The sequence below is a fragment of the Periplaneta americana genome, chromosome 2 (assembly GCF_040183065.1).
Source record: "Periplaneta americana isolate PAMFEO1 chromosome 2, P.americana_PAMFEO1_priV1, whole genome shotgun sequence".
Classification (NCBI taxonomy): Eukaryota; Metazoa; Arthropoda; class Insecta; order Blattodea; family Blattidae; genus Periplaneta; species Periplaneta americana.
Window position 1 is genome coordinate 192,032,104 of NC_091118.1, and position 16,412 is coordinate 192,048,515.

Sequence of the window (16,412 nt, forward strand, 5' to 3'; positions counted from 1 at the left end):
GGGTTCGATAGATCGGCCTACTAATCAATTCATAAAGAATAATAAGTAAACAAAACAATTTTGTGACACTTGGAAAGGAAAAAAAATATATTAAGATAAGAAAACGTAGGAAATCATTTACAATAAAACTTTTGTTGGGTACAAATGATTACTAATTATAGCTAAGGATGATTTTAACACTTGAGATCCTATGGCATCAATCGTTGTATCAGGAAGTTTATATTGTTTAAGTTGATTTAAAGTTCCACGTGGGATCGTGCCACGGGCACCGAACATGAGCCCAAAAACTGTCCAATGTGTGATGTGGTATTGTGCTCCGAGATGCTGACAACAAGGCTCATATATGACTTGTTTTTCACGACACACCTCTTGTTGCTGTTGCTCATGCATCTCAAAACGGTTTGTGGGATCAAGAATGGTTAAGTTGAAAGGAATATAATATGTAATTACATAAAAATCCGGTCCCTAGTAATGATAATCATCAAATTTCACCTCCGGTGACAAACGACAAGAGATAATAAATAAAAGTACTAGGTTTTTCTGCTACTTTTACTTGCTTAGGCTATATTCATAAACAAGGTTAGGCAGGTACAACGGAACTCTGTTATAAACAGTTGTAGGTAAAGGTAAAGGTAAAGGTATCCCCGTAACATGCCATGAAGGCACTTGGGGGGCATGGAGGTAGAGCCCCATGCTTTCCATGACCTCGGCACTAGAATGAGGTGGTGTGGTCGGCACCACGCTCTGACCGCCTTTTACCCCCGGGAAAGACCCGGTACTCAATTTTATAGGAGGCTGAGTGAACCTCGGGACCGTTCTGAAAGTTTCGCAACGAGAGAAAAATCCTGTCACCACCTGGGATCGAACCCCGGACCTTCCAGTCCGTAGCCAGCTGCTCTACCAACTGAGCTACCCGGCCGCCAAAACAGTTGTAGTAGCTTGATAATAAGATAAACCAGAACAAAGAACACATCTCTGTTTATATAAATTTTCACTTTCCTAATGGGAATCGAATCCGGGTCCTCTGTACTTACAGCCACCACCACCTATACCACAGCGCAAGACTTCACCACCCAAGTTCTCGAAGAAAACGCGCACTTCCCGGTCCCTTGTTTGAAAGACGGCAATAAAACTTATTTCTGGTGTCTGAATTCTGGCCACAAAGAATCGTCACAAAGCCAGTTTTGACTCCCCCCTTCCAGCCAGGCCTGTAACAACCCCCGTCCCTTACGAATAGATGTTTTTCCTTTTCCTCCCCACATTCATCGCAGACAATAATGCGTGTTCCCTTGGGAACTGGTGCGCTCTATCGGAAACAGGGGGTACTAGTGAAACATTCCATTGAGCATCAACAATGTATCCCCTGGATTAGCGGCAATCTGCATAGCAATGCCGCCAACAGATTGAGCTATTGGTAATTTATACTGTGGTATGACAGCAATCCTAATAGCTTTGATTCCTGAACGTGGCCGAACAATGCGTAGAACGCGCCCTGCCCACACATCGCTAAGCGGCGGCAGGGCCGATTTTGTCGTCAGCATTTACAGTATATACTCGTGTCATAAAATGATATTTAGTAACTACAAAGTGACACTGCACTCGTGACGCGGCGACCACGGCGGGTCCGTCAATTCGTAATTCCAAGACAAAAACGGGATAGCCTATTTTTAACGGAGAAAAATGCATTGCTGAAATCTTTTAACATTAGTCAGATGTAGCATTCACATTATTGTGCAGAAATTTGGCCACAAAAAGGGGAAACTAAGAGATGGAACTTAAACTGAGAGGATTCGATCCGGCATCGGAACTGGAATCCGGTGAGGCTTAGTGGATAAAGCGTCAGCAAGTAGGCCTAGAGCTGAAAACCCGGGTTCGAGTCCCGGTGCCGGAGAGAATTTTTCTCCGCTATACTAATAATAAATCTGTACCCGAAATTTTTCTGGTAATTTTCGATTTTCCAAAAATAATTGGTCCTAACATATATAATTAACCACCCTGAAACCGAAAATCGCTTTTTTGAAATTTTTGTTTGTATGTATGTCTGTCTGTCTGTCTGTATGTTTGTTACCTTTTCACGCGATAATGGATGAACGGATTTCGATGAAAATTGGAATATAAATTAAGTTCGTTGTAACTTAGATTTTAGGCTATATGGCATTCAAAATACATTATTTAAAAGGGGGGGGGTTATAAGGGGGCCTGAATTAAATAAATCGAAATATCTCACTTATTATTGATTGTTGTGAAAAATGTTACATAACAAAAGTTTCTTTAAAATTAATTTGCGATAAGTTTTTTTCATTGAAAAATTTTGATAGGACTGATATTTAATGAGATAAATGAGTTTTAAAATTAAAATAACTGCCATCTAAGGCCGTGTAATGAATTAAAAAACAAATGACTTCGTCTATAAGGGGCCTTGGACAGCAACAATTGAAAGCTATGAAAGATAGCCTACAGAGAATGTTTCTGTGTTTGTATGAAGTAATATCGGAAGCTAAATTAACCGATTTGTATAATTGTATAATACCATTGGAAAGTGTAGTTTCTCTAGATGGACATAATGCTATAATGTTATTACAGTAACTTTTGATATAGTATAATATAGTATAATATAATATAATATAATATAATATAATATAATATAATATAATATAATATAATATAATATAATATAATATAATATAATATAATATAATATAATAATATAATATCTAATGTAATATTATATAACATAATTTAAGTTATTTGAAGGGTTCAGAACCATAGTGGGCCAAGCGCCATTTACTGAATACGTAGAAAACAAGGGTTAAAATTAAGTTATTACCATAATTCAATGGAAACCTATAACAAGTAAAATAAAATATACACATTAAATCTAAATGATGTCAATCTTCATTAAACTATGGTTGCATGTAATGAAAATTAAGAAACATATTAAAGGAATTGCCATTGCACCAAATGAGTGTCTCTGGACCAAAAAGTTTGCATTTTAATTATTTCGATGCAATTTAAATTAAGTAACATATTAAACGATTTATCCTTCTATCAAACACGAATGTTCCCTGAATCAAATGTCCTATTTTAATTATGTAATTACTTTATATTTATTTCTAACGGGTGCAGCGGAGCACACGGGTACGACTAGTCTTCTATAAGAATCGATTTAAATATTTTGGCGAAAATGCAATTTTCCACTTCATATAAGCGCTACTGTATACAGAGTGGAAGTGAAATAATCCTGCAGATTGAACAGGATGATAGGGTACACTGAAATGAATAGAAAACCTATATTACGTTTTGTGATTAAATGCACGGTTAATTAGAAAATTAAGTTTCAAGTTTCAGCAGTCTGGTAACATCGCCGCTAACACACTCTTCTTTCTACTCGTAATATAGATGCAAGACGTCAATGAACTCAGGTCTGTTTCGCTACTCGAATATCCTTCTATGACCACAACGATGCAATCTGGTTGCATGTTCAGTGGCTTCAAATTTGTGGTTTCTAAATTACATTTATACGAAGCCGTCCACGCTACTGAAATACGCCAGAGGAATAAATAATTCTTTATTAAATTTTCTATTGATATGGTCAAAATTCACGATCTTACTCGCAATAGTTACCGAATAAGAAGGTGTTAAATAAATGAGAAAATATATTTTTTTTTTCTGAGAAATCTATGAACTTTCCACCTATATGATATTACACTTTCTTGTTACATGCAACATGAGCTATTCGCTTTGAAAATATGGAGAGATATTTAATTTCTAGTCTGTATAAATTAAATATAACCCATTGGTTACTTCAGAAAACTGTAGTGCTTTTGATTACAAAGCCATACAGATTTGGGATCGATATGCAGCAGGAAAGTAACATTTATCTCTCTTTATCAGGACGTGGGTGTGTTTTTATTGTACTATTTATCCTGTATTGTTTTTAGGTAGTCTGCTACAGTTCTTGTTTATGAGGTAGACATCGGATTTTTAGGCACTAAAAATTGCAGTTTTAGGCGCCTAAAATAAGCTCAAAATTTGTAAAATTAGGCTCTATTTTAATGAAAATAGGCATTTTAGGCACATCAAGGTATCATACTTATTTCTTTCACTGAAATTTTTAGTTATACACTAAAATACGCACAAAAAAGTATGTTTAAACATTAAAAAAGAATACTATATTATGTTTATAAACAGAGCTGCACAAATTTAATATATTGAAACTAATGAAATAATGATTATTGATATCAAGATTACTCATTTTAAGTTATTGAAATTCAGTTCCATGCTCAGACTTTATTATAATTATCTGCACAGTACACCATCAGAATTGTTTTCTAAATTCTTCACAGTTAACCTTTGCCTTTTGTCACTGAGAATCATTTTGAAAGCAGGCGCAAAAATACAAAGTTCCACTTATTGTTGCATTTCCTGGTAGTGTTAACACTAGGAGAGCCATTCTTTTAAATATTTTGTAACGGTTTACCCTACTAATTCGCAGTTTTACGACTTTTCATAAATATTTCAAAAACACTCTTTCTCCAAAAATTGTGATTTTATATAGACACTCTGAAGGGCAGTACAGCTAATCGGTTTCAGACCGAAAACAGTCATTTTTATAGTATATCTCTGAATCGGTAGCAGCACATGTTGTGATTGTTGCCTGCTTCAAAACTAAGGTTGGTTCTTTGTCGGCATTTATGCCTCCAAACATGTTAAATTAGGTGAAATCTATTGCGAGTGTCGTGAGATTCAAAACATTTTGTTTCCTTTATCAATGGTTTCATGGCCGGTGTGAAGCAAACTTTCCACTTTTTAAATGCCTTAAATTTCGCAGTGAATGCATGTATAAATTATAAAAAGTAAGAGTAAAATGCGAAACTTTACAGTGAGTTAGGCATTTTTAGGCGAATATTAACAAATTAGGCTCTAATAACCGTTTTAGGGCATTTTAGGGCACTATAAAACTCTTTGTATACCTTTCAATTTCCATGAAACACAAATATTAATAATTATTTTTACTTTTCTCCTAAAGAAACAAAATAGGCATTTGCCCTAGAATCCGATGTCTGTATTATGACTACTGTAGGTTTGGTATCCGAATAGTCATGTTTTACAGAAGTAAATTTCAATAGCTGTCAATATCGATGATGATAATAATAATAATAATAATAATAATAATCATAATAATAATAATAATAATAATAATGGATCACAAACATTAAGAGCAGATAACTTTTAGAAGGAAATGCTATAAAATAAGTTAACTGTTTTAACTGTCTGGGCTATAATATTTCATAGGTACTTACAAACAAGATTATTAAATTATATATGCGGTACAATAAAAACATACTTTCAGAATGCTCAGAAAGAAATAAACCTAAAGTTTTACAAAGTAATTATGGTTCGTATATTATTATGCGGCACAAAATTTTGGACAATAAGCAAAAATGAAGAAAGAAAAATCGAAGATGCTGGTATGAGTTTTTTAAGGAGTATCGCTGAATATAATTTTAAGGAAAGAAGAGAAATCCACATCTTTAATTCAACAGAAAAAATTCACCAATATAGGAATAATTGGGAAGAGCATGTAGAACGAATGGAAGACTACCGCATGCCTAAATAAGAATTGAGCTATAGAGTGAAAGGCATAAGAAATGTTGACAGACCGAGGAAGAGATGGATAGAATAGTAATTCTACTTCATGAGAACGGGACAGGCCTTATGGGGTTTAATCCTCCAGAATTTCCAATTTTTATATTTCCATTTCGTACTATGTTCTGGTCACGAAACATAATCACATACTTTGTCTTTTCGGAATTTACTTCCAAACCTATAGTAACATAAATAATATTTTACTTACTTACTGGCTTTTAAGGAACCCGGAGGTTCACTGCCGCCCTCACATAAGCACGCCATTGGTCCCTATTCTCAGCAAGATTAATCCAGTCTCTATCATCATATCCCACCTCCCTCAAATCCATTTTAATATTATCTTCCCATCTACGTCTCGGCCTCCCCAAAGGTCTTTTACCCTCCGGCCCCCCAACTAACACTCTATATGCATTTCTGGATTCGCCCATACATGCTACATGCCCTGCCCATCTCAAACGTCTGGATTAAATATTCCCAATTATGTCAGGTGAAGAATACAATGCGTGCAGTTCTGTGTTGTATAACTTTCTCCATTCTCCTGTAACTTCATCCCTCTTAGCCCCAAATATTTTCCTAAGCAACTTATTCTCAAACACCCTTAACCTATGTTCCTCTCTCAAAGTGAGAGTCCAAGTTTCACAACTATAAAGAACAACCGGTAATATAACTGTTTTTATGCTCGACCATGCCGAAATGTAGTAATTATACACCTGATAGCAGCCCTTTAATGGGCCTTATTAAAGTACGCCTATTCATTAAAGTTCAGTTCTTCAACCAATCAGAAAGCGCCATTCTAGCATTATGAAAGCGCAAGTATCGATTATTCTTGGATATGCAATCGAAAGACAACTAGCGAAACGTCACGGAGGCTGGAAATCTAATACTGTCGCAGAAGGTTATGTTCCTTTACTATAATAATTAGCGTTAATTGTAAGTAATATTCAAATAAATTCAATTTGTCATCTCGTTTTTCAATGTCTAAATCAATTTCAATGTTATATCAAGATTAATGTTCATTTTACTCTCTAGATTAAATCAAGGTCAATGGCATTATTGTTCCTCGGAAAAAATCAATACTTTCGCGTCTGCGCACATCTCACAATTTACGAGACTGCACAAGGTCAGTTCGCTCCCCAGTCACATAAGAATAACATGAATACTTATGAATAATTTCAAGTTAGAAATATGGTTGAGCATAAAAAGTCGTATGAAACTTGACTGTAATGGTAATTAAGACGCTCGTATGAAAATTATGAAACTCGCTTGCGCTCGTTTCATAAACATCCTCGCGTTTTAATTACTACCATTATAGGCTCGTTGCATAATGTACTATATAAATTCTAACTTTCAGATTTTTTGACAGGAAACTGGATGATAAAAGCTTCTCAACCGAATAATAACACAGATTTCCCATATTTAAATAATATTTTACCGGAAGAAAAATTGTGTATCATTATGCAATAATTCCATATTCAAAAATACACCCCTGTAAATAATTGCAGCATTCTGGTTCGATACTCGTGGTGATTTCAGTGGCGTACAGTCGTTAAGGAGAAGTGATGTTTTTAGAACAGATGTCAACGCAACACTAGCCGCCTCTGCTGTCATTAAGGCTGCTAATTACAACGTTTTATCAACGCACGTTCTACAAAGCTTACGGGTGCAATTTTTCTCCCCCACCCCCTGCCTTCCACCCGCTAGTCGCGCGGTTATTATTCTGTGCCCGGTACAGTCATGCCGCAGCGTGCAAGAGCGACACAAGTCCAGCCGTCACTCATACGTAACAAGTGAGGACAGGAGCACAAATTATGTTCTCGAGGAGGGAGATAATAGGAGACGAGATGGATGGCTTGGAGAGGGACTGAAGGGAAGGTAAGGGCTTGCAAATGGACAGAGAAGGTAGTTAAGGTCTGTACAGAAAGCAGAGTACGGATCGGCCTTAATTTCTTTTTGATTAACACTTCAGAGTACGGTTTGAAAATCTGATACGCGGTTTTCACGATCATCAAAGCCTGTGATATTCGTGTAATGCGTGTTACATATTTTAAGTTCGTTTGTCTAACTGGATGCCATAGTCCAAACATTAATGGCATGCAACATTAAATACCCAACGAGAATTATCGTTCTGTAAACAGCGAGTCCCGTCAATTAGGTTTTATTACACGTGATTTATACTATCGCTTTGTAAATGTACTAATATCGTTATAGAAAGAACAAAACCTGTGGGGAAAAAAATAGAAGTCCAGGTGTAGACTCACAAGCGAGTTTATGTTTATCTATGGATTCACCGTTTTTTGTTGACGACTCTGTTCGATCGTGCGCTTATTATTATTATTATTATTATTATTATTATTATTATTATTATTATTATTATTAATGAAAAAGTGTATGATTATGTCTCGTGACGAGAATATTGTACGAAATGGAAATATAAAATTGAAAATTTATCCTTTGAAGAGGTGGAAAAATTCAAATACCTGGGAGCAACAGTAACAAATATAAATGATACTCGGGAGGAAATTAAACATAGAATAGATATGAGATATGCCTGTTAATATTCGGTTGAGAAGCTTTCATCATCCAGTCTGCTGTCAAAAAATCTGAAAGTTAGAATTTATAAAACAGTTATATTACCGGTTGTTGTTTATGGTTGCGAAACTTGGACTCTCACTTTGAGAGAGGAATATAGGTTAAGGGTGTTTGAGAATATGGTTCTTAGGAAAATATTTGGGGGTAAGAGGAATGAAGTTACAGGAGAATGGAGAAAGTTACACAACGCAGAACTGCACGCATTGTATTCTTCACCTGACATAATTAGGAACATTAAATCCAGACGTTTGAGATGGGCAGGACATGTAGCACGTATGGACGAATCCGTAAATGCATTAGGGGAGAGTCGGGTAGTATCGGACAGTGAGTTTCTTTCATCTACCACACGATGATAGTACCTGATTGACATGGTTACGTTTCTGTGATGTCGCATAGAGAAACGTAACCATGTCATTCAGGTACTACCATATGGTGGTAGATGAAAGAAACGCACTGTCCGATATTACCCGATGTCCGATACTGTCCGACTCTCCCCTATAGAATGTTAGGAGGCCGGAGGGAAAAAGATCTTTGGGAAGGCCGAGACGTAGATGGGAGGATAATATTAAAATGGATTTGAGGGAGATGGGATATGATGATAGAGACTGGACTAATCTTGCTCAAGATAGGGACCAATGGCGGGCTTATGTGAGAGGGGCAATGAACGTCCAGGTTCCTTAAAAGTCAGTAAGTAACTATTATTATTATTATTATTATTATTATTATTATTATTATTATTATTATTTAGTCAATTCCCCGAAGGCAGGTCTTAATCTCAAAAGCGATACAAACAAGTCAAATTACGAGGCAACTAAGCCAGGAGATAATTGGGTACGATGGCCAGTTCCTTTCTCTTTCCATTGCATATATCGCCGTCTAGCTACATATTAGGGGAGAACGGGGCAGGGTTTAAGCCACAGTCGCATTTGTCGCATTTTGCTACTCGACTTCTAAAAATGAACAAACTTTGAATATAAATAATTGATTAAATGGCGATCTTACTCGTGTTAATTATGTAAGCATGTGCGGCTTACAGCTGTCTCGGTGCTATTCGACACCATCCTCAGAGCCTACTAGATCTCGACGCTATCTCAACTTCGCTGCCTGTTGTGTGGGTGCATTCGTGTGATGAAGAGTTGTGTCAAATAGTGTGTGTGACCTGAAGTTGATCTGTGTGTTGAGAATTTGATCAGGGTGTGTTTTAGTGTGTCTGTATATTTCATATTGTTCTAGTGTGTTGAGTTTTTGCTTTTGGGTTGTATATGTAGGATTTCCATGTCTGTATTTATGTTATTGTATGTGTGGTTAGCATTAGTTATGTGTTCGGCATATGTAGATGTACTGTGTCCTCTGGTTATTGCTTTAATGTGTTCTTTGTATCGAGTTTGGAATGATCTGCCTGTCTGTCCAATGTAGAAACTGTCGCAACTATTGCATGTGAGTTTGTATACGCCTGTGTGATTGTATTTATTTGTTTGTGTTGTTTGTGTGTTGAGATGTCTTTGTAGTGTGTTTTCTGTTCTTTATGCTATGTTCCTAGTAGGCTCTGAGGATGGTGTCGAATAGCACCGAAACAGCTCTAAGCCGCACATGCTTACATAATTAACACGAGTAAGATCGCCATTTAATCAATTATTTATATTCAAGTGTTAAAAGTAGTGTACGAAAGATTCAACATAAATTATCAAGACAAACTTTGAATGTAAATGTGCAAAAATGCGACAACCACATTGGACTTCTGAAACGAAGATGGCAATGGAGAAAATGAAATCAGAGATGTGTTTGAACTAATCTGAATTTAAATGAAATACTAATGACATGGGCAATGTTCAGGAATTGATTTCAAAGAGTTGGTGCACTTCATGCAATTTAAGTGAACAATTTCTTCTACTTGATTTATATAATTCCATCGCATACTGTAAATTGTGAGCGGGATTTAGTTGCATGAATCTTAATTATAAGCGGCCTTTCATTAAAAAGAGTTAGCACACACAATAAATCTTGAAGGGCCTAATAGTAAAGAATTTCAATGACTATTACACTCTTACTACGTCATACTACTTTTGACCAATAAAACGGTACGAAAGGATGTATTTCAACCAATCATGGCTGCTTATCGCACAATTTTATCGCGTACCTAGCATTTGTTTAATTTTATTGCGTCCCTAGCATTTGTTTAATTTTATCGCGTCCCTAGCATTTGTTTCTTTGTTTGTCAACATTTGAAACTGCGCTGGTCTGGACGTCAAAAAAAATTATATATTATATATATATATATATATATATATATATATATATTAAAATTACAAACCACTCCAGTCGATGCACAGCAGTTTCAAATATGACTCGCATTGGCATTCAAGAACAAGAATTAATAAAAATCATTGATCATACCTACGCATCTTCTGAAATCCGATTTACAAATAAATGAACAGCACCATTCGGAAATCCTGAAGAAGTTGAATACACCATGTAGGCCTAAATCAACGAGTTCCACTTCTATTACGCACACGTCCAATATAACATCAATTGAACCACCAACCACATCCAAATTTGAAAATTGTACATTCAATAATTATTCCTTTTAAAATTATTCATGTTTATTTTTTATGGCATCGTCGTTAATTAAAACTTTTCTAACACTTGTGCATATTAGTTAGGTTATGTTATAGCTTCTGCTATATGATATTATGGATAGTCACGTATCAGAGATTGTTTAATATTAAGATTTATTGAAAATCATCTGTCAAGTAACGTTGATTACTGGGATTCGGATAATTGAAGTGGAATGTTGCATTTTAATAAAAATGAAACTGAATCAACAAAGCCTTCTTGAATAGTAACTTTGCCATCGTGTATAATAAATCGAGAACTTCTCGACGAGAAGGCATTGCTCACTACTGCCATCTAGCATGCATCTAGGTAATATTTGTAATGTTGAGATGGTGCAATAATACATTTGAAGACAGTTGTATTTTCGTAAGTCAATTAATATTTTATTGTATTGGAGTACTTCGTTACTTCTAATCTTTATATACTTTCTTCTAATCGTGTAATAGTCAATTAAATCCCACTCGAGTTTTGATTTTCTCTAGATAAATCAAAACGTCTAGTGAGATTACTGTTGATAAAATGCCCATGTTTAGATTCCGAATACTGGCCAATTAAAGAAATTATACTTCTGAATAGTTCATTCTCTATTTGTAATATTTTTTACCCTTAAAACTAAAGAAAAAAAGGTATTTTACTAACAATTTCAACTCTGAAAATATTAAGAATAGGACACATGTTTGTATGACTTTTTTGCTCAGAATATCGTCGGAAATAAGCTCCGTCAGTGATGATAAATCCTTGTGAATCATCCTGTATGTTTACTTTGTCTGCACTTCGTCTTTCATCCACCCCACAAACAAAAATTGACAGAAGTAAGGTCTGGTGATCTTTGTGGCCACAGAAGTAAGGTCTGGTGATCATTGTGGCCAGTTCAAGTGAATACTGCGGACTCAAGCCATCGAAATAACACAATAATTGTAGTCAAATGTTAATTAGAGTGCTGTTTTCTTATCATCATCTGTTGAGACTTGAGAGCGTCAGATCTGTACAGTCTAACTACAAACAGCTTTTTGTCTACACTCATTATGAACAGTGATGCCCTCTTACGATCTCAAGAATCATTTATCGTTCCTTCATATAATTTGTAAGACTTGTTGAGCGTTAACATTCAAACAGCTGTCTCTCCACATCCATTGAAAAGTGTACACATATTTATAGGAATATTGTACTCAGAATAATTCTTACTAATACTCCCTAAATATTTACTATTCCTCCTAAATCACCCTGTATGTATAGGTATGTTCCTAAATCTATCTTGTCGATCAATACAACGTCTAGTTTGTTGACTGGTATTTCCCTATCAGTTACTACTGAAGTATCTTTATTTTGTTGATGTATTTATATAATTATGGTTCCTGTATCTGTTCAGCTGCGTACAGGTTGATAAGTTTTGATTAATGATCATGGCGGCGTTGTTGTATCTCTCTGTGTACTGTGTAACTGTTAGTTGTTTACATGCTGCTATCCTGTGTTGTATTGTTTCTGGGTTTTAGTGACATTTCCTTTGTATCTATTCCTTTTTTTTCAATATGTATTTCCTACGTAGTAATATGATAATTATTTTATTTTTCATGATAATGACCATCATCATCGAGACATGATACCGCATCTTGATTGTTTACTAGCCATCCACTGAATCACAAGTTAATAGCTATATCTGATAGTCATTCGCTCGCTAGAAGCACCAAATATTTCTCAGTGTTTTTATTATAGACTGAAAATTAACATACGCATAACCTGAACCTTACAAAACAAACGTATTTCATCTTCTACAAGTTATTTGGACTCTGCATATGAAAGTAATTTTTATCACGTATAAGTTAGGCTTCATTTTTGCACAAAAATGCGTACAATTATTGGGTTGACAAAAGTTTTTATTTGATATGAATAATATTGTTTATTGTTATTTAGTCAACTGTCCGAAAACAGTTTGAACCTCGTAAGTGACGTCAATAAGGCATCGCTTTTGACTAGGGAAAGGAAGTTCATGCATTTGCATATTTGTTCTCTATCATTGTGTGAATATCCTGAAAGATTATCTACACGAATCACAAATTTCTGAATACAATGATATTACTTTTATTGTGCATAAAAGTGATTTTTTTTGCCTTAATTTATAAAAGCATCATATTTTAACATTTATGCTGGAGAAATTGCATATTATGTACAGTAGGGCATCGATTATCCGAATACCGATTAACCGAAACTTCGGTTAACCGAAAGCGTTCCAGTCTGCAAATTTGAATTTGCACGCGAGCCATGTAAAAGTTTCGCTAGCACTGTTTGCGAGATTTAGTGGCAAAAAAAAATTACAAACCACTCCAGTCGATGCACAGCAGTTTCAAATATGACTCGCATTGGCATTCAAGAACAAAAAATAATAAAGATCATTGGTCAAGGCTATGTATCTCCCCTGAAATCCTATTTACAAATAAATGAAGAGCACCATTCGGAAATTCTGAATAAGTTGAGGAATACACCATGTACATCAACGAGTTCACTTCTTTTACGCACACGTTCAATATAACATCAACTGAACCACCAACCACTAAAACATTCAAATTTGAAAATTGTACTTTCAATAATTGTTCCTTTTAAAATTATTTACGTTTATTTTTTATTTCATCATCCTTAATTAAAACTTTTCTTGTTTATTTCATCATCCCTAATTAAAAATTTTCTAACGCTTGTTTATATTATTTAGGTCATGTTATAGCTTCTGCTATATGATATTATGGATAGTCACGTATCAGAGATTGTTTAATACTAAGATTTATTGAAAATCATCCGTCCAGTGACGAAGATTACTGGGATCCGGATGATTGAAGTGGAATGCAACTGTTTTAATAAAAATTAAACTGAATCAACAAAGCCTTCTTGACTAGTAACCGTCCACACAGTTCAATGATGATTCCATAGTTGGCACAACTGATAACAAGAAAACAGCTAATCATAACATACTACTGCCACCTAGCGTAATATTTGTAATATTGAGACGGTACAATAATACATTTGAAGTCAATTAATATTTTATTGCATTGGAGTACTTCGTTACTTCTAATCTTTATATACTTTCTTCTAATCGTGTAATAGTCAATTAAATCCCACTCGAGTTTTGATTTTCTCTAGATAAATCAAAACCTCTAGTGAGATTACTGTTGATAAAACAAACATCTCAAATAACAACACGTTTCCCTCGAAATTATTCAAATCAACTTTACAGGGAGTTATACCTGAAATCTTGATTTGCATAATACACGTCACTGTTCGTTAACAGAAACCCACAATTTAAGTCACACGGAGTTAGTGTGCACTCGAAGTTGGTTGCTTGACGGTTGTCAGCCCACTTTGAGGTCTGTGGATATAGAGGGAAAAATTGGATCGGTGTCGGTTAGAGTTCCCGAGTAGCTCAGTGGTAGAGCGTTGGTACGTTAAACCAAAGGTCCCGGGTTCGATACCCGGCTCCAGATCAATTTTTCCCTCGAAATTATACAAATCAACTTTACAGGGAGTTATACCTGAAATCTTGATTTGCGCAACACGTGTCACATTTCCAGGGCAAAATTACGTGAAGTAGGTTATTCCAAACGCCCTTTTCTCTTGGTCAGAGTCGCTGAATGCTGCAACCTCCTCTTTGATGTCTTTGCGCGCGCTTTGGCCTGTCACAGGTTCACTGAACTCTGCCCGGCATCTAATTGGTTAAAACGTTACTCACCTTAACCTCTGTCATAGGCTGTCATACAAGTTACAGATTTTTCATATAATCTCCAGGTCGTGATTAACAATGGATTTATATTGAACTAGTCTTAAGTAAATCGTAACAACAGAGAACGTAACTGATGAACTGAGTCTTTCAAACATCAGACGCACTTATTAACACTACTCTTGTAGGAAACAACTACAGGGTCATCATTTTATTTTTACTTCAATTTTTATTGTACCTGAGTTTTTTAATGTACTTCACTCCCACCCCTTCTACTAATGAAGTTCAAGCGCCCACACACAGATCCAAGACCGCATATACAGTCATAGTAGCCATACGGTCATAATAAATAGTACGTTCCAAGAATATGTTCGCGTTTTCCAGTGACGAAAGAGCTTTCAATATTGAATCATTTTCGCACAGGTACTGTCGTCCAGTTGCCTACGTCGTATCCCGGTTTCCCCCACCAGCTTTTATTCGCCAGCTAGTGGCTGGGCTGTCTTAGCTCTTTTCTGAGAACATTAATTTCTGTTAGGAATTGGACGTCTACGTAATATTATACAACTGTTTAAAATAACTTAAATAAAAGGGCCTCGTTAAGTAATTAACTGTCACGTGATTTGCTCCCTTTCTAAGACTCTACGATATAACCACTTGGACGGACAGTACATAGTATTTCTGAGTAATTTTATCTTTTCGGCCGGCGCCGTGGATCGTGTCCCGGCATGGCTCAGTTGGTAAGAGCGCTCAGCGCGCAGAGCTGAGAGGTCCTGGGTTCGATTCCCGGTGCCGGTACGAATTTTTCTCGTATTTAATAGTTATAATACTTGGTTTGCTTATTAATAAGATATTAAACTGGAAAAATCATATTTAAAAATAACCCCCAAACTTTGCCAGCATGCCACGCGACTAGGTAGTTCCAGCAATTTCCAAGCAATATTATCTTAAAGACGTAGGGTGCTATGCATAGACATTTCGCTAGCCCCGGCTATCGACTGGTTACTTGTACAGGATTCATATCATATCATATCGCTAACACTGGTTTATGAATACGAAAAACGTTAGTACGCTGATCATCCACCGGAAGCCCGCGCTAAGAATGTCTATGAATACGGCCCAATATGTTTGCGTATTTGGATTCCATTATAACTTAACGATAATATTTTGGGAAAATTCTGCAGATAGTAAAAATATACTATTACAAAAAGAGCTATTTGAATAATAGTTGGAGCAAAGCCTAAAGAATCGTGTAGGCCATTTAAAAAACATGTACTGTATATAAATTCTAACCATAACAACCAGTAGCGTACACTTAGCTACTCTTCAGTAAACTTCCTATTATGCGATGAAGAAAATTGTCCAACTAATTCTGTTATACACAATACAAATACCTGCAGGAATAATGATTTTCATACACCATCATCATGCTATCAAAAGGGAATGCGTTACATGGCAATAAAAATATTCAATTGTCTTCCTGAAGACATCAAAAATCATAACCAAAAAGCCTGTACTATTTAAGGTGAAATTGAAAAATTACTTTATATCTCACACTTTCTACTCTGTAGATAAATTGATATTTCACAGTATTGCGTAAATATTAATGCAATAATTCTTTGTATATATTTCATACTTTTTAAAATGGTAACCACCACATTGCATTGTATAATATGTCACTGATATATTGTTAAGTTATTTGAATGAATGAATGAATGAATGAATGAATGAATGAATGAATGAATGAATGAATGAATGAATGAATGAATGAATGAATGAATGAATGAATAAATAAATAAAGTAACGACTTCACTATGTTAACATTATATATTTTTGGTGTTGTCTTACCTGATTGACTAAT

The 16,412-nt window shown here is 35.4% G+C and overlaps 1 protein-coding gene and 1 non-coding gene across 3 annotated transcripts in view; one reads left to right on the forward strand and one right to left on the reverse strand.

The window, feature by feature from the left end:
• LOC138694978 (LIM domain only protein 3-like) overlaps window positions 1-16,412 on the reverse strand; it is a 913,591-nt gene that overhangs the window by 861,684 nt on the left and 35,495 nt on the right. The gene's annotated exons all lie outside the window — the stretch shown is intronic.
• Window positions 15,274-15,349, forward strand: TRNAC-GCA (transfer RNA cysteine (anticodon GCA)). Its single transcript has one exon. It is a non-coding gene; the product is annotated as a tRNA-Cys (tRNA).